Source organism: Stenella coeruleoalba (genome assembly GCF_951394435.1).
Source record: "Stenella coeruleoalba genome assembly, chromosome: 2".
In the NCBI taxonomy this organism is placed as follows: Eukaryota; Metazoa; Chordata; class Mammalia; order Artiodactyla; family Delphinidae; genus Stenella; species Stenella coeruleoalba.
In genome coordinates, this window is record NC_137147.1 from 148,550,626 (window position 1) to 148,572,633 (window position 22,008).

General features: G+C 42.5%; 1 long non-coding RNA gene across 2 annotated transcripts in view; it reads left to right on the forward strand.

Moving 5' to 3' along the window:
• The window catches only part of LOC307181576, a 98,966-nt gene that overhangs the window by 74,043 nt on the left and 2,915 nt on the right, over positions 1–22,008 (forward strand). Inside the window, exons 6-7 of one of the 2 annotated variants that reach the window (XR_013826954.1) lie at positions 7,540–7,721; positions 15,625–15,869. This is a non-coding gene — a long non-coding RNA (uncharacterized lncRNA). Of the gene's footprint in view, positions 1–7,539; positions 7,722–15,624; positions 16,140–22,008 lie in introns of those variants that run through there. The other variant, XR_013826955.1, reaches the window with a different exon arrangement.

Consider the following 22,008-nt stretch of genomic DNA (forward strand, 5'->3'; position numbering starts at 1 on the left):
TTTGGAAAGAAGTCTATAGAAGTCAAGATCCAGCCTTAACAAAACTTAATTCAACCTGAGTTGTCCACAGTTCTTAAAAACTGAGCCTGCATACACAAGGAAGGACTGGGACTAAGGTAGTGTTTTTCTTTCTTTGTTTTTTTAAATCTTTCAGTACATTAAAGTTTTTTTTTAAAAAAAGGTTTATTGAGGTATAATTGTCATACAATAAACTGTATATATTTAAAGTGTAAATTTTTGACATATGTATGCACCCCTGAAGGAGGTGTATAGGAGGGATAGTGATCCTTCCTACCTGCCCATCTCAGATCTCTATCCACAAGCAACTACTGATCTAGTTTCTATCACTACACATTAGTTTACATTTCTAAAGTTTTATATAAATGGAATATGCAATGTATACTCTTTTTGTCTGGCTTATTTCACTCAGCATATTTATTTTGAGATTCATCCATGTTGTTGCAACAGTTTGTTCATTTTTATTGCTGGGCAGTATTTTATTGTATTGATGAACACATTTGTTTATGATGAACATCTGAGTTTCTATTTTTTGGCTACTACAAATAAACGCCTATGAACATTCGTGTATAAGCCATTATATGGACATGTATTTCCTTTTCTTTTAGGTAAATATCTAGGAGTATAATAACTGGATTTTATGGTGGGTGTATCTTGAACTTTTTAAGAAGCTGGCAAACTGTCAAAGTTGTTGCACCATTTTGCATTCCCACCAGGAGTGTGTGAGAGCTCTAGTTCCTCCACATTCTTGCCAAACTTGGTATGGCCAGTCTTTTTTTTCTTAATTTTTGGCTGTGTTGGGTCTTCATTTCTGTGTGAGGGCTTTCTCTAGTTGTGGAAAGCGGGGGCCACTCCTCATCGCGGTACGCGGGCCTCTCACTATCGCGGCCTCTCTTGTTGTGGAGCACAGGCTCCAGACACGCAGGCTCAGTAGTTGTGGCTTACGGGCCTAGTTGCTCTGCGGCATGTGGGATCTTCCCAGACCAGGGCTCAAACCCGTGTCGCCTGCATTAGCAGGCAGATTCTCAACCACTGCACTACCAGGGAAGCCCTGGCCAGTCTTTTTAACTTGAACCATTCCAGTTGGTGTGTAGTAGTATCTGATGGTGGTTTTAATTTTTATTTCCCTGATGACTAATGTTACTGGGCATCTTTTCATGTGCTTATTTGCCATCTGAATATCTTCTTTGATGAAGTGTCTGTTTAACTCTTTTGCCTGTTTAAAAAATTGGGTTGTTAGTGTTGAATTTTGAGAGTTCTTTACGTATTCAGGATACAAGTCCTTTATCAGATATGTGCTTTGCAAAAATTTCCTCCCACTTTTTGCTTCTCTTTTCATTCTCTTACCACTGTCTTTTAAAGAGTAGAAGTTTTTAATGTTGTTCAGCTTGTTTTTCTTATGTACAGTGCTTTTGGCATTATACCTATGAAATCCTTTCCCCTAACCCCAGGTGGCAAAGATTTTATCCTATATTTTCTTCTACAAGTTTTATTGGTTTAGGTTTTACATTTAGGTCTATGATCCATTTATATTTAATTTTTTTAATTTTATTTTAAATTTAATTTTATTTATTTATTTTTGCCTGCATTGGGTCTTCATTGCTGCGTGCGGGCTTTCTCTAGTTGTGGCAAGCGGGGGCTACTCTTCGTTGTGGTGCACGTGCTTCTCATTGCAGTGGCTTCTCTTGTTGTGGAGCACAGGCTCTAGGAGCACGGGCTTCTGTAGTTGTGGCACGTGGGCTCATTAGTTGTGTCTCACGGGCTCTAAAGTGCAGGCTCAGTAGTTGTGGTGCACGGGCTTAGTTGCTCCGCGGCACGTGAGATCTTCCCAGACCAGGGATCAAACCCATGTCCCCTGCAATGGCAGGCAGATTCTGAACCACTGAGCCACCAGGGAAGTCCCATCTTTATTTAATTTTTGTATATGGTATGAACTATGGACTCAAATTTATTTATATCTAGTTAATTAATTTTCCCAGAATAGTTTGTTGAAAAGGCTATCATTTCTCCACTGTGTTGCCTTTGAGCCCTTGTCAGAAACTACTTGTCCATACACGTGTGAATTCATCTCTGAACTCTATTCTGTTCCAGTGATCTATTTTGTCTGTCTTTATGATAATACCACACTGTCTTGACTACTAGAGCTTTGTAATAATTTTTGAAATCAGGTAGCTTTAGCCATTCAATTTTGTTCTTCAGATTTGTTTTGGTTATTCTAGGTCCGTTAGAACCAGCTTGTTAATTTCTTTAAAATAGCCATCTGGGATTTTAATTGCAATAGCTTTGAATCTATAGATCAATTTGAAGAAAACTGACATTATATACATATATAGATAGATAGATAACTATATATTAAGGTGTCAATTTTCTTCTAACTGATGTATCTATATCTATATATCTCCAGTCCTTTTTTTCAACCTCATCATTCCTCTCCAGATTCCAGGCCATAGCTCACGTGGGGGCCCCACTTAGTGTTACCAGGAGCACTGACAAAGAAGGCAAAGGAAAGGATTCTGACAAGATGCAAGTTAAAAAAACAAAAACCTAAAATTAAACGCCAACTAGGAATAAGTATTTTTCACAAATGTGGTAGAGAGGTTAATAGCCTCAATCTTTAAAAAGTTTCTACTTTGGTTAAAAAAACAACTACTAAAACATCAATATAGGAAAGTGGGTAAGGGACATGAACAGTTCACAGATAAGGAAATAAAAATAGCTCAATAAATGTATGGGGAAATGTTCGGCTTTAACAGTAATCACAGAAATGCAAACACAACAATAAAATACTTTTTGCCCCCAGCTGCATCATGCAAGATTAATGCTGTGACACTACTCAAGGCTGGTGAGAGTGTGGGGAGAAAAGCACTGCTCCCACACTGTTCAGGCAATAGGCTTTGAAAAGCTTTAAAATATTCATATTCTTTACCCAGTAATTCCTCTACTGGAAATCTTCTAGAGAAATAATCAGAAATGCAGACTACAATATATGCACACAGATGTTAATCACAGTGTTATTTATTATTAACAAACCAACCTCAATTCCCAGTGCTATGGAATAGTGTTCAGATTACAGTACATTCAAACAATACAGTCCCAGGCAGTTACTTAAAAATGATATTGACTAACATTTTTTAATGTTATGGGAAGATATTTTTAAACATAAACTTGAAAAAACTCAAAATTGCATATTCAGTATGATCTCAGCTATATAAACTTCGCACACACACACACAAAAGGCCATAGATAATTTCAAGTTTTAATAGATTATCTTTGGCTGGAGTGATTTTGGGTGATGGTTATTGTCTTTCTTTATATGTTTTTAAGGTACATACACTAAAAGGCACACAACTTAACCATACAAATTTGACAATGACTGTACCCACACATATCACACTCTTATTACACCATAGAACATCTCCATCTTTCTAGAAAGTTCCCTTGCGACCCTGTCTAGTCACATCCTTCCTGCAAGAGGCAATCTCTATTTTTCTTTTTCTCCTCCTTAGGTACGTTTTGCCTGTTCTAGAACCTCATATAAATGGACTCATAAAGTACACTCTTCTGTGTCTGGCTTCTTTTGCTCAGCATTATGTCTGTGAGTTTTATACTTATTTTAATTTTCTAAATTTTACGTGTTGCCCTATTCCAAGAATTAAAAAAAAAAAATCATCTTATAAAAGCAGGGCTCTCATTCTTTGTCCGCCCACGTTTGGTCTGCGTTCACTCATGCGAAGCTCCATCTGTCAAGTCCTTCACCCCCCAGTCCCACTGACCTCCCTCTATTGAGCTTCTGTGCAGCTCAGGGACTGTGCTCCTCTCCTTGACACCTCACTGTCTGCTCCTATTAAGTGTTGCTATAGGAGAAGAGCTCTGGGGGGCACCCTGGTGACCCTGCATGTAGCCACAGAGGCCATGCAGGCAGTGCTACACCCACAGTGGATGTGAGTCTGGGTGGAATGCCTTGTGATCCTTTCAGTGCAGGAGAGGGCAGGACTCTTTGAGGAGCTGCCACAAGGGCACTTCTCACTTGCTCCCCTCTTTCCAAGGAGGCTGTCATGAGACACTTCTCATCTCCTCCCAGGTTCTAGGAGGCATGAGGCTCCTCCTCAGCATGTGCCCCAGCATTCAGGTTTCAGGCTTCTGTTCCCCCCTTCGTTTTGGTGTCACCCTGCGCTTGGGCCACAGGGAGCTGGCACCTTTGGCTGCCCTTCCTTACACTGTCTGTGTAAGTAATAACCTGTCTGAATTTTAAAAGGGTTAGTTGTTTTCTTACCAGCCACATCCTCAGCTAGGCCTTGGCCTTGCCTTGTGCTTGACAGTCTCGAGTACACATGTTTTATTTGTTTCCTAGGGTTGCCATAACAGAGTACCACAGAAATTTATTGTCTCACAGTCTTGAAGGCTAGAAGCCCCAAATCACAACGTCAGCAGGATTGGTTCCCTCTGAGGGCTCTGAGGAAGAATTTGTTCCAGGCCCCTCCTTGGCTTGTAGTTGGCTCCCTTCTCCCTGCATCTCCACATGGTGTTCTCTCTGTGTACCTGTCTGCATCCAAATTAATCCTTTTTATATAAAGCCACCTGTCATGTTGACTAGGGCCCACCTTAATGACCTCATCTTAGCTAATTACATCTGCTACAACCCTGTTTCCAAAAACGGTCACATTCTGAATATTGGGAGTGAGACTTCAACTTACGAATTTGGGGGTGGGGCACAATCCAACCCATAACAATGTCTTTGTCTGCAACTAGACTCTAAGGTACTGGCCAGGAGGGTCTCAATAAATACTTGGCAAGTTTATGGAAGAAAGTGAACTAAATAAGGAGTCGTCAGGAGGCGCCTGCAGGAGGACCCGGGGTGGTATTACCCCAGTGATATTCCCTCAGCCTTGTCAGTGACCCCAAGCTGGCCACGTTCAGGAAGATGGATGAAGGTTGTAAACCAGACTAACAACGTACTACTTTCCAGCAGGGACAGGAAAGGCTTTTCTCCCAGCCATGGCATTCATTGCCTTCTCTGGGAAGCTACATTAATCACCCCCAGATTCTGAGAGGCTCAGTGAGGGCCAGGGAGGCCCCTGGAGTGACAGTTCACACAAGTCCTGGGGAAATCTGAGGAGGAACTCAGAGATGACATCACCCATTCTCTGATGTTACAGGTGAGGAAACTGAGGCCAAGAGGCTGAGCAGGTTTTCTGTCTTGGTGATAGAGTGACAAAGCTGAGACAGAACCCAGGTGTCTTGACTTCCTGTGAAGAGCTTTTTTCCCCCACGAAACTTTCACTCAGCCATTTGTCTTCTCTTGGACTCACTGTCCTCAGTACAATGTAGCAAACACCTTTGTACCCCGTCACAGACGGTGCTGCCTTGAAGCCATGGATGCCCACAGGGTGGTCTCAAGCAGCTGGTCGAAGAGAATGCCCCAAACACCTGGCTCTTCATCAGACTCTCCTACCCTGGACCTGTGAGGACTCGCTGAGTTCAAGTTCAGGCACCGAATTTACTGTGGCCCTTCACACCTAATGCCAGATTCCAATCTAGCGGCCAAAATGTGATACTTCCATATTCTGCATTGCCCTATGCTTTGTTGAAGATTTTTAAAAAGTAAAATCAATGTACATGGGCTTCCCTGGTGGCACAGTGGTTAAGAATCCGCCTGCCAATGCAGGGGACACGGGTTCAAGCCCTGGTCGGGGAAGATCCTACAAGCCACGGAGCAACTAAGCCCGTGCACCACAACTACTGAGCCTGTGCTCTAGAGGCCATGCTCCACAACAAGAGAAGCCACCACAATGAGAAGCTCGCACGCAGCAACGAAGACCCAATGCAGCCAAAAATTAATTAATTAATTAATTATTAAAAATCAATGTACATGTCTATAAATAGAGTGTAAGCTCCTTTGAGAACCTTACCCTTTATCTTTATCTCTAGATCCCAGTTGTATAGATGCTCAGTGAATAAAGAAATAAACACACCAACTAAATTTATGAGAGAAGCCCCTCCCTGCAGTGGTGGTTGGATGGGAGTGAGGGGAGTCAGAATTGATGAATCCATTTCTTTTCCCTCTACCAAAGTCTACTCTTAGGGTTACTTTTAGAATAAATTTCTCCCCTGCCCTGCCCTCCCTTCAGCTTCCAGACAGTGGACCTTGAAAGAGGGTTTTTCTTTAGGGAAGAAAGATGGAGCTTCGCATGAGTGAACGCAGACCAAACGTGGGCGGACAAAGAATGAGAGCCTGCTTTTATAAGATGATTTTTTTTTTGTTTAATTCTTGGAATAGGGCAACACGTAAAATTTAGAAAATTAAAATAAGTATAAAACTCACAGACATAATGCTGAGCAAAAGAAGCCAGACACAGAAGAGTGTACTTTATGAGTCCATTTATATGAGGTTCTAGAACAGGCAAAACGTACCTAAGGAGGAGAAAAAGAAAAATAGAGATTGCCTCTTGCAGGAAGGATGTGACTAGACAGGGTCGCAAGGGAACTTTCTAGAAAGATGGAGATGTTCTATGGTGTAATAGGAGTGTGATATGTGTGGGTATAGTCATTGTCAAATTTGTATGGTTAAGTTGTGTGCCTTTTAGTGTATGTACCTTAAAAACATATAAAGAAAGACAGTAACCATCACCCAAAATCACTCCAGCCAAAGATAATCTATTAAAACTTTTGAAATTATCTATGGCCTTTTGTGTGTGTGTGTGTGAAGTTTATATAGCTGAGATCATACTGAATATGCAATTTTGACTCCAAACCAAAGTTGTCAGGTGTTTTCCCCCAAAGCCTCTGTTTAGGAATATCAGGGGTTTCCTTTTCAATTTTATTTTCAATCTCCATTCCAAGGAAGCCCGTGAAAGAAGCAGTGGGAAGTGAAGAAATGAAATCCAACCAAACCTTTAATGTGAATCTTCACTGTAAACCCAGTTTTTCTTACTGGAACTCTAAGGCAAACATGATAAACATGATAAAAAAATGATGCCATTTGAAAGAGCTCATTAGTGCATCTGGGAATACCCGAGGGAAGTTTCAGGGAATCAGAGGCTTCTGGGAAATGCATGATTCATAGAAAAGGGGTTCACCATTTTCTCCCTGAAGACCAATTCTTTAATGTCATGACATAACTTCCAAGCCATATCTTACTTAGTATGATACTTTTTAAGACCCAGCAGATATTAACAGGTCACTCTTTCGGGTCTCGGTGATGCATAAGGAGTCTCCAACCCTTGGTCTGAGCCTTTAAGAAATATCCATGCTTGATCCAGGGCTGCTCCCAGTGTGTCTTCACTGTGCTTTCTCTTCTTTTACAGAATCTAAAGACAGAGTTGGAATAAACAGTAGGAATCATCTGTACTATAATACCCATCGGTAATATCTTTTCAGCTACTGCCTCCCCATGAGGTCTTTCCTAACCTGGCAGCAAGCTAATTACTCCTTGCACTGAGCTCCCATGCCCCTTGCACAGGTGTTGGTTACAGCTTTTCCCAGAGTGCATTATAATTATTTGTTTGCATGTCTGTCTCCCAGGTTGTGGGCTTCTGAGAGCCAACACGGTGTCTTACTCAGGCTTGCATTCCACCCTCGCTCCTAGCAGAGTTCCTGGCAAATAGTATCTCCTCAACCCGTTTGTGAAATGAATAAAGAAGGGCCCCACTTTCTACATGCAATAAAGCTGGGGATGCATAGAGAGATGAGGTGCCCTGGGTAAGGTAAGGACCTTTATCACTACTTATATTCTTCTGCAGTTAATTATGAAAGAGAATGAACTAATTGTAAAATATATTGTTTTCATTTTCTGTATTTATTATCTCTGACCAGATATGTAGAGGCCAGATGCTTCCAGTTTGTTCTTGTATGTTGCCTGATTGTCCCATTTAATGTGGTTTTCTCTGGTCAATGATCCCCTGCTCTTTGCCCCAAAGAGGACAGGAATTTCTTGCTCAAATCTCAGACTTGTTTGGCCTGCTGATCATCTTATAGGAAAATGGAGTTGGCTGGGAAGTAGGAGATAATTTCCTGAGTCTTTTTTCTTCTTTTTCTTACTTAGTATCTCTCATTCTCTGGACAACTCAAGGAGTCGACCTGACTATAGACTTGGTACATTTGGGAACAAAACCTCAATGTCCTGAGCCGTCTCTTGCAAAACCTGAGCAAAGGTCCCAATTAGCTGTAGGCATTTCCAGTTAGTGTCAGTATGTGAACAGGTAGGGTTGGGGCTTTCAGCTTTGTGTAACTTATGTCAGGAAAGCTGTTGGCTCAAAACTGTCTTTCTGACTTTGCCCACATGTACTAAGGTATTATGAAAGGGAAATGAGCATTGAAACTGCCAGGAGTGATTGTCAAGATATTTAGCAACATTTCTAGCACAGGCAGGGCCAGTCAGAGCCTTCCTTCCAACTCTGGGGGAGAGGAACGAGTGAGCCAGGGCAAGGAGGGGAGTCATGGGGGAGGACAGGGGCTTGAGTCAGCAGCTGGATACCAACCGATATAAAACTAGTTCAAAGTTTATACAACTGGGGTGACCACACGAATGTGTCCCAGTGGAATAACTGCCTGAGAGTAAGAAAAAACTGGGCCAATTAACATCTCCACTACCCACCCTCTGACAGTGGTCCCCAAACTGTCTGCATAGTAGACCCAGAGGATCTTTTAAAAAATGCCAAAGCCCAGGCCATAATTTCTGGGGGGAAACCCAGTATCTTTGAAGCTCCCCAGGTGATTCCAGGGTGCATGCAAGTTGAGAATCCTGCTCTATGACATTAAGTTAGTTATTTTGTCTTTTGGGCATTGGTGTTCCTTCTCAGTAAAAAGTGGACAATACCCAGCTCATCTCTCATTTGAGAAAATCACATGAATACATGCAGTGCCTGACATGTAGTGGGTGCTCACTAATGATTTCCTTTGTCTTTTCCCTCTCAAATTATTTATTTTCCTTTGTCACTTGTTTTGAATGTCATCATTTGGATAAACAATTAACCACTTTTTGAAATGGAAATGTCCCTGGAAGGGCTTGGGGCTAGTTAGTCATGTATATCTTAGTGTAGGTTATTTAAGATGATGTCTCTTCGAAGCCAGCTGACCTGAGGTAAGCTAGGAGGTGGGGTTTCTAATTTCAGAAATTAGATGAGCCTGAGGAGTAAGAGGCGTCCCCTGTGTTCTTGACACTGCAGAGTAGCAGCTGCTTCAGCTTCTTGCCGAGAACCTAACCTCAAACTCATGGCTGCCTTGTTCTCCTCCAAAGCCCAGCTGAAAGTAACATTTGTGAAGGACGGCCCATTTCTCTGGTTTAGGCATTCTCCTTTGGCTTCCACAAATTCTAACAGGTCTGTGACTGGGGTCAGGGCTCTGGGAATGGGAATCTCAGGCAGCATTCTGTGTGTTTGTGTGAACTGTCCATTTCCTCCCAGGAAGATATAACATAACTTTCTTCAGACTCTTGAAGGGAATTTCCACACCCTACCCACCAACAAATTTAAGAATTATTACTTTAACAACTTCCTGGAAGAAGCCACCCCACTGGGCATGCCCTTGCTGAATGGGCCTCTGTGGAATTGTTCTGCTGAATTGCTCTTTGGCATGATACGCAAACTTATATTGAGGAGCAATTGAAGAAATGACCCTTGAAACTCTTGTAATAAGGCTGTTATTGATTTGTGGATTATATTACACTATGTGCATTCCTAAAGGAGCAAGAGAGACACTTCTTCCGAGCCCCTGGGCAGTTATTTGAATCTTATGGACACTTTCTTCTTGTCTTTGGCTTCCAGAAAGCTTGAAGCATAAGGAAGTTTAGAAATAATTTTTTCTGGTGAAATGAGTGAAGTTCAAGAAGTGAGGGTAGCCAGAACAACCTACAGGGCACCTCTGCCCTCGGTAAACTGGACACAGGAATGAGTGAGTGTCCCATCTTGAGAGGAGTGCCCTCGTTCAAGCACTAGGATTGCTCCTCACTGAATCCTCAATGCTGGGCATACAGTAGGTGCTCAATAAATGTTTTGCTGAATGAATGCAGTGTTCCACAGAGCTCTTGAAGCTGTGCTTCCTGCCAAAGTGGGGAGACTCCCTGGCCTACCTTTGTGTTTCATTGTTATTTGGATCTCAAGGCAGGCTATCTTGTGAACCCACCTTTGCCCAGAGGTCCCTGAAGAAAAAGCTCTCTCACTTTTTTCTCCCATCCTCTTCTCTCCCCACCCCTTCTCTTTCCCTAGGGTTCAGGCCTGGAGTGTGGTCTGAGTGACAGGCCAGTGCTGAGCTGGCAGACTTTCCACCTTCAGCAGAATCATTATTCCTGCATTCATCTCCGTATTTTCTCTGCCTTGGAGCCTTTTCTCTTCTCATGCAGATCAATCCTGAGGTCTGGGTTCTGTGGTTGATTCACTCAATGACAGGTCTCAGCTCTGGCCCTGCTGGCAGCTAAAAGACTTGGGGCAAATTATTTACCTTCTCCAAGCCTCAGTTTCCTCATCTGTGATATACAGGTAGTAAGAGTACTTTCCATATAGGTGTGGTATGAGACCCCATTAGGTATAGTGATTCAGGCAAATACCAAACAAAACCCACCACAGATTGGAGTCCAAATAATATTTGGACTAGGTGTTTGCTCAAGGTTTCTCGAGGATACTGAGGAAGGAGGATACTCGGCGTACACACAGTAAAACTTCCTTAAAATTCTCTGTAGACATTTCTCTCTCTTACCCAAGTTCCATCCTCACAGCAGCTACCTTTTCTCTCTCTCCAGGTGTTGTCCAGTGCCAGGATCATTTTTCCTCACAACTCCATGCTCCTTTTTATGTAGAAAGAGTTCTCTTTTGACCTCTAGCTTCTGCATTTTTACCATCCCTTCAACAAACGAAAGGCTCTTCCTCAAGATCATTCCTACAGAGAAATTATATATACTTTTATTTTAACCTTTTTTGTTCCTGTTGTAAATGTAAAGCATTACTTTGCCAAAATCCTAAAGCTGATATCCCTTTAAAATAGCCTTTTGTTTTTACTTATTTGTAGTTCTCAACCTTGGCTTCACCTGAGAAGCACCTGGGGAACTTGCAAAACAATCCCAGTGCCCAGGCTGTACCCCAGACCAATTGAATCCGAATTTCCCAGACATCAGTATTTTTAGTTGAAAACCATGACTCTAGGCTCTTGCTCCTTAAAATGTGGTCCACAGACGGGCAGCTTGGGCATCAGGTGGGAGCTAGTTAGGAATGTGGAATTTCAGACCTCTTCCCTATGGATCAGAATCTGCATTTAACAAGATCCTTGGGTGATGCGAATGCACATCGAGAGGCACTGCTTTCGGCCTTAACCTGCCAGTGAGGTGAGAGTGGCCAGCAGCGGATGTAAGTACTTTCTGGGAGGCCTTAACACCAGGCAAACAAATGGCTGCGTGATAAACCACCAGAGATCCTGAACAGGGGGTCTGAGAAGGGTCCTCACATCTTTACGTTCACCATTGCTCCTGGGGAGATTTAGGGGATTATCAGCCAGTGTGGGTACACTGCCCAGGGAGGTGGCTTTCAGCCTTGGCTGGGCACTGGGATCACCTGGGGGACTTAAAAATAATCCCTGTACCCAAGACTGCAGCCCAGACCAACTAAATAAGAATCTGTGGAGGTGAGACCGGGTATCAGTGACCCAGTTTTCAGGTAATCAGGTGATTTCAATGGGTAGATAATCCTGAGAACCACTGCTAGGGCTTTCTGATCTTTATCAAACCTATCTGAGAATAAAAATATTATCTGAGCATTGTGCTCCTAGAAGAGTTTACTTTGTATAAAAGTCAAAACCTTGAAGCGCAGGAATTAATCATTAACTGCTGCTGGTGGGAAAGAACTCAACATGGGCAGAGTAGCTTCTCTTTATTGTCCCTGCCTAAACTTCCTGTCCTCTTGCAAATGTCCTACCTCATCTCTTCCTCTATTAGGTCTAAAATAGTCTTTCCATTTAGAGATCTCTGTGCTGGATGAAAATGGCTTTCAGTAAAATCTGTTCCTGGGTTTGGCCTCCCAGCATGTGCCCTGCAGCTAAACATCAGGACAAGGGGAAGGATGCTGGGAGGCAGGGGTTGGTTGTTTCAAGACAACCAGACTTTTCTTTTTTAAAAAATTTTTATTGCAGTGTAGTTGATTTACAATATTGTGTTAGTTTCAGGTGTACAGCAAAGTGAATCAGTTAGACAAATACACATATCCACTCTTTTTAGATTCTTTTCCCATACAGGCCATTACGGAGAATTGAGTGGAGTTCCCTGTGCTATGCAGTAGGTCCTTATTAGTTATCGGTTTTACACATAGTAGTGTGTATATTGTCAATCCCAATCTCCCAATTTATCCCTCCCCCAACCTTGCCCCCTGGTAACAGTAATTTTGTTTTCTACATCTGTAACTCTATTTCCGTTTTGTAGATAAGTTCATTTGTACCCTTTTTTTTTAGATTCCACATATAAGCGACATCATATGATATTTGTCTTTCTCTGTCTGACTTACTTCACTCAATATGGCGATCTCTATGTCCATCCATCCATGTTGCTGCAAATGGCGTTATTTCGTTCTTTTTTATGGCTGAGTAATATTCCATTGTATATATGTGCCGCATCTTCTTTATCCTCTGTTGATGGACATTGAGGTTGCTTCCATGTCCTGACTATTGTAAATAGTGCTGCAAAGATTTTTCTTGCTTTTACATCAGACTCAACTCAGGCCCTGCTAACACTCCCCTCCACCCTGCCCCCATCTGTTTATTTCCCTGGGGAATGTGCTGACAGCCTGCCCTTTGGTGTTGAATTCCCAGAGAAAGACAAGCTGAGCATTTGGGTGAGGAATTTCAGAAGTGGGCAGTGGCTGGTTCTACCCCCTCCTGCTAGGTCACAGCTGAGCTCCTGCCAGGAACAGAAGTTCTTCCAGAGTCCCAGTCCTCATTTTCTCCCTCATGACTGCCAGAGATGGTGGTGAAGTCTTGGCCCTAGGTCAACTCCAACTGGAAGTAGCTCAATGCTAGGGATGTTCCCTCAGAAAATTTCTAGGAATGAAGGAACATGCAGGAGAAGGAAGCCAAAAGAGTGAGTCAACCAGGATATAATCCTCCATGTTAAATGACCTTTTAGAATTGACATATTTTTACAGTTTTATTAAGGTATAATTGATACATAATAAACTGCACATATTTTAAGTGTGCAGTTTGATGTTTTGACATATATGTACAACTGTAAAACAATAACTGCAATTAAGGTAATGAAAATAATTTGTTTTTCCTTATTTTCTGAATAAATGAGAACAAATTTCTAAAATCCTACAAAAAAAGTGTGTGTGTGATGGGCTTCCCTGGTGGCGCAGTGGTTAAGAATCCTCCTACCAATGCAGGGGTTCCAGCCCTGGTGCGGGAAGATCCCACATGCCACGGAGCAACTAAGCCCGTGCGCCACAACTACTGAGCCTGTGCTCTAGAGCCCACAAGCCACAACTACTGAGCCCGCGCGCCTAGAGCCCGTGCTCCACAACAAGAGGAGCCACCGCAGTGAGAAGCCTGCGCACCACAACAGAGTAGCCCCCGCTCGCCGCAACTGGAGAAAGCCTGTAAGCAGCAACGAAGACCCAAGGCAGCCAAAAATAAATAAATAAATTTATTTAAAAAAAAAAAGTGTGTGTGTGTATTTATGTGAGTTCAGCTGCTTTGAATTTTGGCAAATATATCTTTAAAAAACTCAGATGTAGAGGATCTTTTGAACTTCAAACAAAATTATTCACATATCGTGTATTTTGCAAACTATTCTTTTTTTCATCATTTCTATGTTAGCTCATAAGGAGTTTTTAAAAATTATATTATTTTATGGTTTATGAAAACGTTGGCATATGTTACTGCATTTCTTCTGGTGTGATTTATTCTCTCCAAAGCCCTTAGTGTTAATTATTATAATTTCTATTTTAAAGCTAAATAGTGTAAAAAGACTTGGTTAGGATCACAATTAATGCAGCCCAAGGCTTTTGATAACTGATTCCCAGCTCTGTGCTCTTTGTAGCATACCAAGTAATCATTCATGGGTAAGAAGGAGAGGCATAAAAACCCAAACAATTAATTTTTTAAAAAATTCTTCAAACAGCCTTGACATTTATTTTTTAAATGAAGATTTATTTTGCCATGGTACATCATCATTTTTGCACCGTGTGTGAATAAATGAACTTTGGCATTCATGAATTCTGTTAGAACCTTGTGATACTTTTGATGCATTGCCAGTTAGCCTAGGTGAAAGGCCCCAATAATATCCAGACAGTTTCGATTGGCTTTCTTTTTCTTTTGGGGAGATTTAAGATTTCTGAACTGTACTTCTTCCTTTCTTTTTTCTTATTTTTGAAAATAGAAGTTGCAAATAATACAGTATGACCCATGATCACTGGGAGGCTTTTTACGTGCTAGTGCAACATTCTAGGTAGTTAATCCAGAGAGAAAGCCCATTCCCTTTAGGGGAAATGAGAAGATGTCTATCTTCAGTGTGTAAAATAAAGGCCAATTAAGAAGAGCAAGAAAGTTTAACCCGAAAGTAATCAGATCCTAGGAGTTTAGAATCCCAAGATCCTAATGAATTAGTAGAAAATGTTGGAAGCTGGAAGCGGCCTTAGCTATTTTTCTAGTCCAATCTGCTGATCTTACCGAGTGTACAACTGTGGTCCTGAGAGGGGGGGTATTTTCTCTAAAATTGCACAGCTGGTTAGCTAGCTGCAGAGCTAGGCTTAGCACAAAAGTCTCCTAACTCCTGGGCATCTTCCCACTGGATCATTGAGACTCCATCTTCCTTCAATTGTGAGGAACCCTTTTGGAAGTCAAAACCATTTCAGAGATAATCATATAAGTCTTGCTTGGTAATGATTGGTTGAGAAAATAGATAATGAGAAAAAGCAACAGTGAATTCATTAATAATTTAAAGTTCTTTTCTATGATGTTGTCTTCTCCCACAACCAGGAGAAAAGAGCCAGGAATCTCCAGGTGGAGATGGGGATGTTGCTCATGCTTACACCTGACAATGCAGTCTCACCCTGCAGCTGGACACTGCTGGTCTGGAAGTTTCCCTACCCAGTGAAGGGATACTTCCACTGAGGGACATGATAAAATCCTACAGAACTAGGACTGCCACTGGTGATATGATAACTGCTGAGGCTACAGAGTGTTGGCAAAGAGCTTGATGTTGATTATCCAGGGGAGGTGCAACTATCAAAGAAGAGGCAGGGGACTATAAAGATTAGCAGGGGGCTTCCCTGGTGGCGCAGTGGTTGAGAGTCCACCTGCTGATGCAGGGGACATGGGTTCGTGCCCCGGTCCGGGAAGATCCCACATGCCACAGAGCGGCTGGGCCTGTGAGCCATGGCCGCTGAGCCTGCGCGTCCGGAGCCTGTGCTCCTCAACGGGAGAGGCCACAACAGTGAGAGGCCCGCGTACTGCAAAAAAAAAAAAAAAAAAAAAAGATTAGCAGAAAATAGACTATACTATAGGTAGGTGCACCAATGACCCATTCCCCACTTCTTTCTTGCTCATCTTGATTGAAGGAAGGTAATCTGCCATGACCCAACTAAAGAATCATATTTGCTTTCAGTCAGTTATGATGTTCCTCTCTCCCCTTGCTAGGTATTTGATTTTGCAGCCTCCAGTGTAGCAGGAGTGGTCATCTGATGTCGTTCTGGCCAAGAAGGTGGAAGGAGAAGGCTGCTGGAAGCTCTGAGGAAAGCTTTGGCTCTGCTGATGAAAAGTCCAGGTGTAGCTGGTGTCAATCCCTCTCTAGTCATCCTTCCATGAACATGGCCAGGATGCCCATGGTGGCATCTTCTCATCATGAGGCAAAGGGCAAGAATGGAACAGAGATGTGACCGCAGGTGGGTTGTGTGCAGCTGTGTGTGATGATTTGGATACACTGGGTTGGAACAGTGAAGACAGAGGGTGTGTTGCAGGTGTGCAGTCAGGGGCCTGCTGTGGTCCACATTCTCCTCGAGCTGAAATTCCTTGGCCCACAGCCACCTTCTCTGAGATGGAGCCCTTGGCTGGTCTTTGCACAGGAGAAACCACTGCTTGGGTTACAGGGAGATTGCCTGATTCCAGAACAACCAGGCCCCACACCGGCCTTAACAGAGCCTGCTATGAAAAAGTGGCCTCAATAAATAGATTTTCTCTCTTGGAAATCTGAACTGAATGTTCAAAACGAATTTGCTACTTGGGAGTAGAAGAGATGTGAGGAGGTGGCCAAGTCCCATTCATGTCTGGGTACTAGTAGATCTAGAGATGCCTTCATTCCTGGCTCCGTCAAGCCATGATGGCTCCTGTTCCTGGATATGTATGTGGGATGGTTGGTATTATACCAACTTGGCTAGGCTATACTACCCAGTTATTTAATCAAATTCTAGGGCTCCCCTTGTGGCGCAGTGGTTGAGAGTCCGCCTGCCGATGCAGGGGACACGGGTTCGTGCCCTGGTCCGGGAAGATCCCACATGCCACGGAGCGGCTGGGCCCATGAGCTGTGGCCGCTGGGGCTGTGCGTCCGGAGGCTGTGCTCTGCAACGGGAGAGGCCACAACAGTGAGAGGCCCGTGTACCGCAAAAAAAAAAAAAAAAAAAATTCTAAACTAGGTTTTGCTGTGGAGGTATTTTGTAGATGTAGTTAACATTTACAATCAGCTGAATTTAAGTTAAGGGGATTACCCCTCAATAATGTGGTTAGGTCTCATTCAATCGTTTGAAGACCTTCAAAGCAAAAGTTGAGTTTTCTCAGAGAAGAAATTCTGCTTCAAGACTGCAGCATCAACTCCTGCTTCTCTTGGTTCTCTTTCTCTAGAGAACCCTGACTGACACCCCATGAGAGTCTGCCTTCTTCATCACTCCATGGCACTGCCACCAAAGAGCCCTTCTCTCTTTGTTCCTTAAAATCAAAAGAACCTACACAAAAACCTCAGTAGTGTTCACTACCTTTGTGAAATGGTGGCTCTTAGTAGTGGGAGACATAGTGATTCAGTCTACAGTAAATGCTTGGTGCACGCATGGATTCTCAGACTCTCAGAAAACCTTCAGTCTCCAGGAACTGGGAGGAACAGCCTTAGGTATAGGATTTCGTTAGCTGCCTTTGCCCTGCACAGCAGAATAGTAGGAAATAGATACATTGTTCAGGGAAGCAGTCCTATTCTTCCAGGATTACTTAGTGAAACTTGCTTAGCCTTGTATTTCCTTGTTAAGAAAATGAGCAGCTCAACCGATGGTAGAGCAGGCAGGGACTCTAGGATACAATATGTAGGTCTCCAAAGATACTCCCATTCTGAATTCTCCCTTATACCCCTGCCAACCATGGGAGGTGCTTCCTCCATTGGAGACATGCCTACTGCCCTTCCTGTCTGAACCTCAAACTCGTCCCTTCACTGTACTCTGCCCTGTAATTACCTGTGCTCACAGATCAGTCCTTTGCTGAACGTGGCTTATTCTCTTATTTTTATGCATGCCCAGGATGAAGGGAAAAATGATTACTGATGTCGGGCAGGCTGGGGGAAGAGAAATGGGGTATGGCATGGGATGCTGCTCTGCGTGGGATCAAGCACTAGGCACTAGAATCCTTCTATAAGAGCGATAGAGGTAGATACTGAGGTGGTGGAAACAAGAGCCACAAGAAAAGGAGGGCCCAGGAAGACAAATTTCAGCTATTTAATTTTCCCCTTTGGCCTTAAAGAGGCCAGAGCATAGTTTTATGCTCAATTACAATAACCACATTGGTTGTAATGATTGTCATTTGGCTTTTTTTCTCATAGCTCTTATTAATCCTTTAAAAAATGCTTTATTAGTCATTTTAAGAAATAAATACATTGATAAACTTGCCATTTTGGAAGGGAATTATCACAGTCTGGAGTAGTAGGAAAGAGTCCAGTTTCGGAGTTGGTCTCATTTGTATTTGAATTCAGACTCTCATCGGCTGTGTGACATTGGTCAAGTTACTAAACCTCTCCGTTTCTTCATCCATAAAATTGTGGTAATAATGATACCTACCCTGCAGGCACTTTATTAGGACTCGTGGAGAGTATACGTGACGTGCTTCACACGGTGTCTGGGAGACCTGTCGCACTGCCTAGCACCCTGCTGTAATAGCTGAGGGGTAATGAGCCCTTACAATGCTGCAGGTAATACGCTAAGGACATTAGCTCATTTGACACAGAACCAGGTCCTGTTGGCCTCTATTCCCTCTGCCACTCTCCCCTGAGCCCCCTGTCCAGAGGCCTTTCTAAGGAAGCACAGCTGTGAGGGAAGCAGAATACAGGCCTAACCCTTCTCCTTAAGAACTGATGACCTGTCTGAGGCCTCACCTGGGCTTTACAGGGGCAGCCACAAGAAGCCTGGGTGTCTAGGGGATACAGCCAGGCTTAGTTGGTGATCCAGAGACGAGCTCAGGGAAAGCCCGGTCACCTCTCAGAGGAGTCCCACCTGAAGTGGATGAAGTTGGGTTATGGACCAGGGCCTACGGCTGGTCAAGCGTCCTCAGAAAGCTCAGCCCACTCCCCTGGCACCCTTCTAATTGCACGTGGAGTGGCTTCTGCCCATAACTTCTGAGAGTTGGGGATACTGTGAGTGAACAGAGCAGAGCTGCGGAATCCTGCAAAGCACATGGCGGGGAACACCGAGGAGGGCATCCAGGCTCGGCCCTGCGGTGAAGTGTTTGGTTACCTCTTGGGAGGGATCCAGTGCAGTTGGAAGGACTCAGGCCAGAAGTGCTGAGTGGAAGGACTAAGTTGATGACACAAACTTGGGTCCAGAACCAGCCAGGGAGGGAGAGTTTTTGCCGTGTTGTCCAGAGAAGCCAGGTGCTTGGTTGCCAAGGAACATCTGTGTTGGAATTTTATATGCAGGGCCAACAAAGCCAAATTCCTTAAAAGCAGCTTCTTCCTGCCCAGATGGCTTCAGCAGCCTTGACAGAAGGGTGTGTGCATGTGGAGGTGGGTGGCATTCTCAATCTGGGCCTCTCCTTCTTTTTTAGGACTTTGTCCCTTAGTGACTCTTCCCAAGTTAAATTGTACTTCATGCTTTTGTCAAGCACTTAAGTAGGAAGGAAAGAAGATGGGCTGTCAGTGAGGGAAAATGTGTTGGAGATCATTCAGGATCACTTAGGTGGCAGCATCCCACAGTGACTCTCACTCCCAAATATCCACACATAAGGAGTGATGGATACGTGAAATGCATAAATAATCCCCATGTCTAATTTAAGCCACAGCTGCCCTTCCCCCAGCCCTGACCCATTGCTACACAGTGCTAATCCAAGAGAGATTGGGTTTATTCAATGCCCACTCAGAAACCAGAGAGTCTGAATTGCCTAAGGACATACAGATGGTGACTAGTGAGATGATAACTCTCTTTCCTGCCCAACGTTCATTTTTCTGGGAAGTTGAGACCTGGTAAAGTGTTCTCACAGGTGAACAAAAGGAGAGAAGAAGATATCCAGGGTGGCAGCCCTGGGTAAGCCACAGGGGGTGGTTCTAATTAAAGATATTCACCAGAACTGTGGGGTGGGGGGGAGCCTTGACAAAATAAAGATGTTAGGACCCCAGCCCAGACCAACTAAGTTAGAATCTCTTCTTGGGAGGTGCCAGGTATATTCTGAAAACACTCCCTGGGTATTTCTGATGGGCTGCTCAGATTAAGAACCATGGTGCTAGAGGAACAGTTTCCTGTGGATAATCTAATATGGGCCATATTTCTCAGGAAGCTAGTTTTTCACTGATTGCTTATCTTCTAACAGAGATAGCATGACAGTGAGGCTAGGAATATCTGTTCTGGAGCCCAAGTGCCTCCCACTTCTACCACATTCTTCGGGCAAATTAACCATTTTGCTCTTCAGTTTCCTCATCTGTAAAATGGAAATAATAATAGTGCCTACCACAGACCGTTGTTGTGAAAACTGAGGTATTTGGGCTGGCCAAAATGTTCGTTCGGGAACAAACTTTTTGGCCAACCTAATAATACATATCTTTACCTAGTGTTTTGCAAATGATAATAATCCTTACCCTGGATGGACATTAGCTATTATTATTAATACATTTGACATGATAGTTTCAAATGTAGGATAGAATTGTTATTTCTGGGAGCCTCTGAGACAGGTAGACTGGCATGCTATTTGTTTTTCTCCAACAGAAGTCCATTGGTTATCATCTTTGAAAATTCTTTTTAGCTAGAAAAGGAAGGCACATTCATGCAAATTGGTTCAGGTTCACAGGCGCAGAGTGATCCAGAAATTAGCCTTGGCTAAAAATAAACTAGCTTGATCATTTCTGTTTCCAGGAATAGCCAGAATAATTTTCCCATCCGAAACAACGGAAATATTGAATAAAGTATCTTTTAAAAATCTTTAAAAATGCATCTTTGAGCTGACATGAAGGTAAGAAATCCTCTCAGCTCCCAAACAAACTGAAACCAAGAGCTCTGAGAGGTAAATGAATACCAAAGCTTGCCTTCAGCCTTGAAGTTTCTGCCAGATGCCAATACCTTGGGCTACTGCCTTGGAGGTTGTATGGGGATGGAATATAGGAGTTTAAGTCCAGTGCTTGATCAAGGTGGGGTACATCATAGGAGATCCTTAAATAAAGCTGGAATCCCAAAAGATTACACATGTTTTATGGTGAACACAGAAAGAGAAGCAAGAAAACTGGCCTGTCTCAGTCCAGATAACCACTGTGGCTTGGCACAAACTGTCTCTTGCACTTGCAGTTCAAATTCATTTCACATGTGTGGCCCTAAATATCCAAGTCTGAAAATTGAACCTATTCTCAGTTTGGTAATACCTGACATGACCAGCTGAATAAACACAAATATATTCTGGAGGAATCCTGCTGCAACTCAGAATTTCCACAAATAATGCCCAAAGAGAATGAGCAGTTTACAGTAAAAAAAAAAATCTCAAAACATGCAAGGAAACAAAGTATTATGATTGAGAGAACCAGCAAAAAAGAAAAATAATAAAAACCAAACACATACTAGGAATGGGTCAGCAAGAGCATTAGATAGCAGATTTATTGAACACCACAAGTAAAGCAGCTATGTAAAATAAGAAGTCTTGAAAATTTGAGCAGGAAGCAAGTAGACTTGAAAATGAACCAACAAAACATAACTTCTAAAAATGAAAAATATAATAATTGAAATTAAGACCTTGATGGATGGAGTAATGAGAAAATTGGATACAGTTAGAAATAATGGAGATGGATGCAATGGCATTATCATGGATATAAATTTGAGAAGTTTAAAAATATGAATAAAAAGGAAAAAGAGTGGACAAAGTGAAAGATTTCAGTCAGATATAAGGAGGGGATTTAATTTTAACAACAAATGGCTGAGAATCTTCCGGAATTCTTAAAAAAGACACTAATGTTTAACGAACCTGAAGGAGAATAGATAAAAGGAAACATCCTCCTAGATACATCAGAATAAAGAAAAAGAGGTGATCTTAAAAGCAGCCAGAGAGGAAAGATGGATCTTCTACAAAAGAATGGCAACTAGTGTTAATGCTGGCTTCTATAATGGAATTCAGAGGGCATAATGTGCTGAGAGAAAACAATTGTTAACAAAAATTTTATATCCAGACAAATGAGTTTTCAAGAATGAGGGCAAAGATATTTGAAATATAAGAAATACATAAAACAGGTAATTATCTCCAGAAGGTCTCCACTAAATGAAATTCTATGTAATATACTTCGGCTAGGAGAAAAATGGTCTAAGAGACAAGATCTGAGATATACGAAGGAATGATGAACAAATATAAATATTATATGTAGATAAACCTAAATAAACCTTAACTATATAACATGATAAAAATGTCCTATTTTCAGGAAAGAAAATATTAGAAGAAAATACCACACAATATAAGCATTGGATTAGGTGGACAGATAATTGGAATTGAAGAAAAAATTGAGAAACTTGACTTTTTCAGGAGGGGGGTTAAAAATATTAATTTTAGAATTATTAAAAATGCATTTTATAATTTTTAGGGCAAACCACAGAA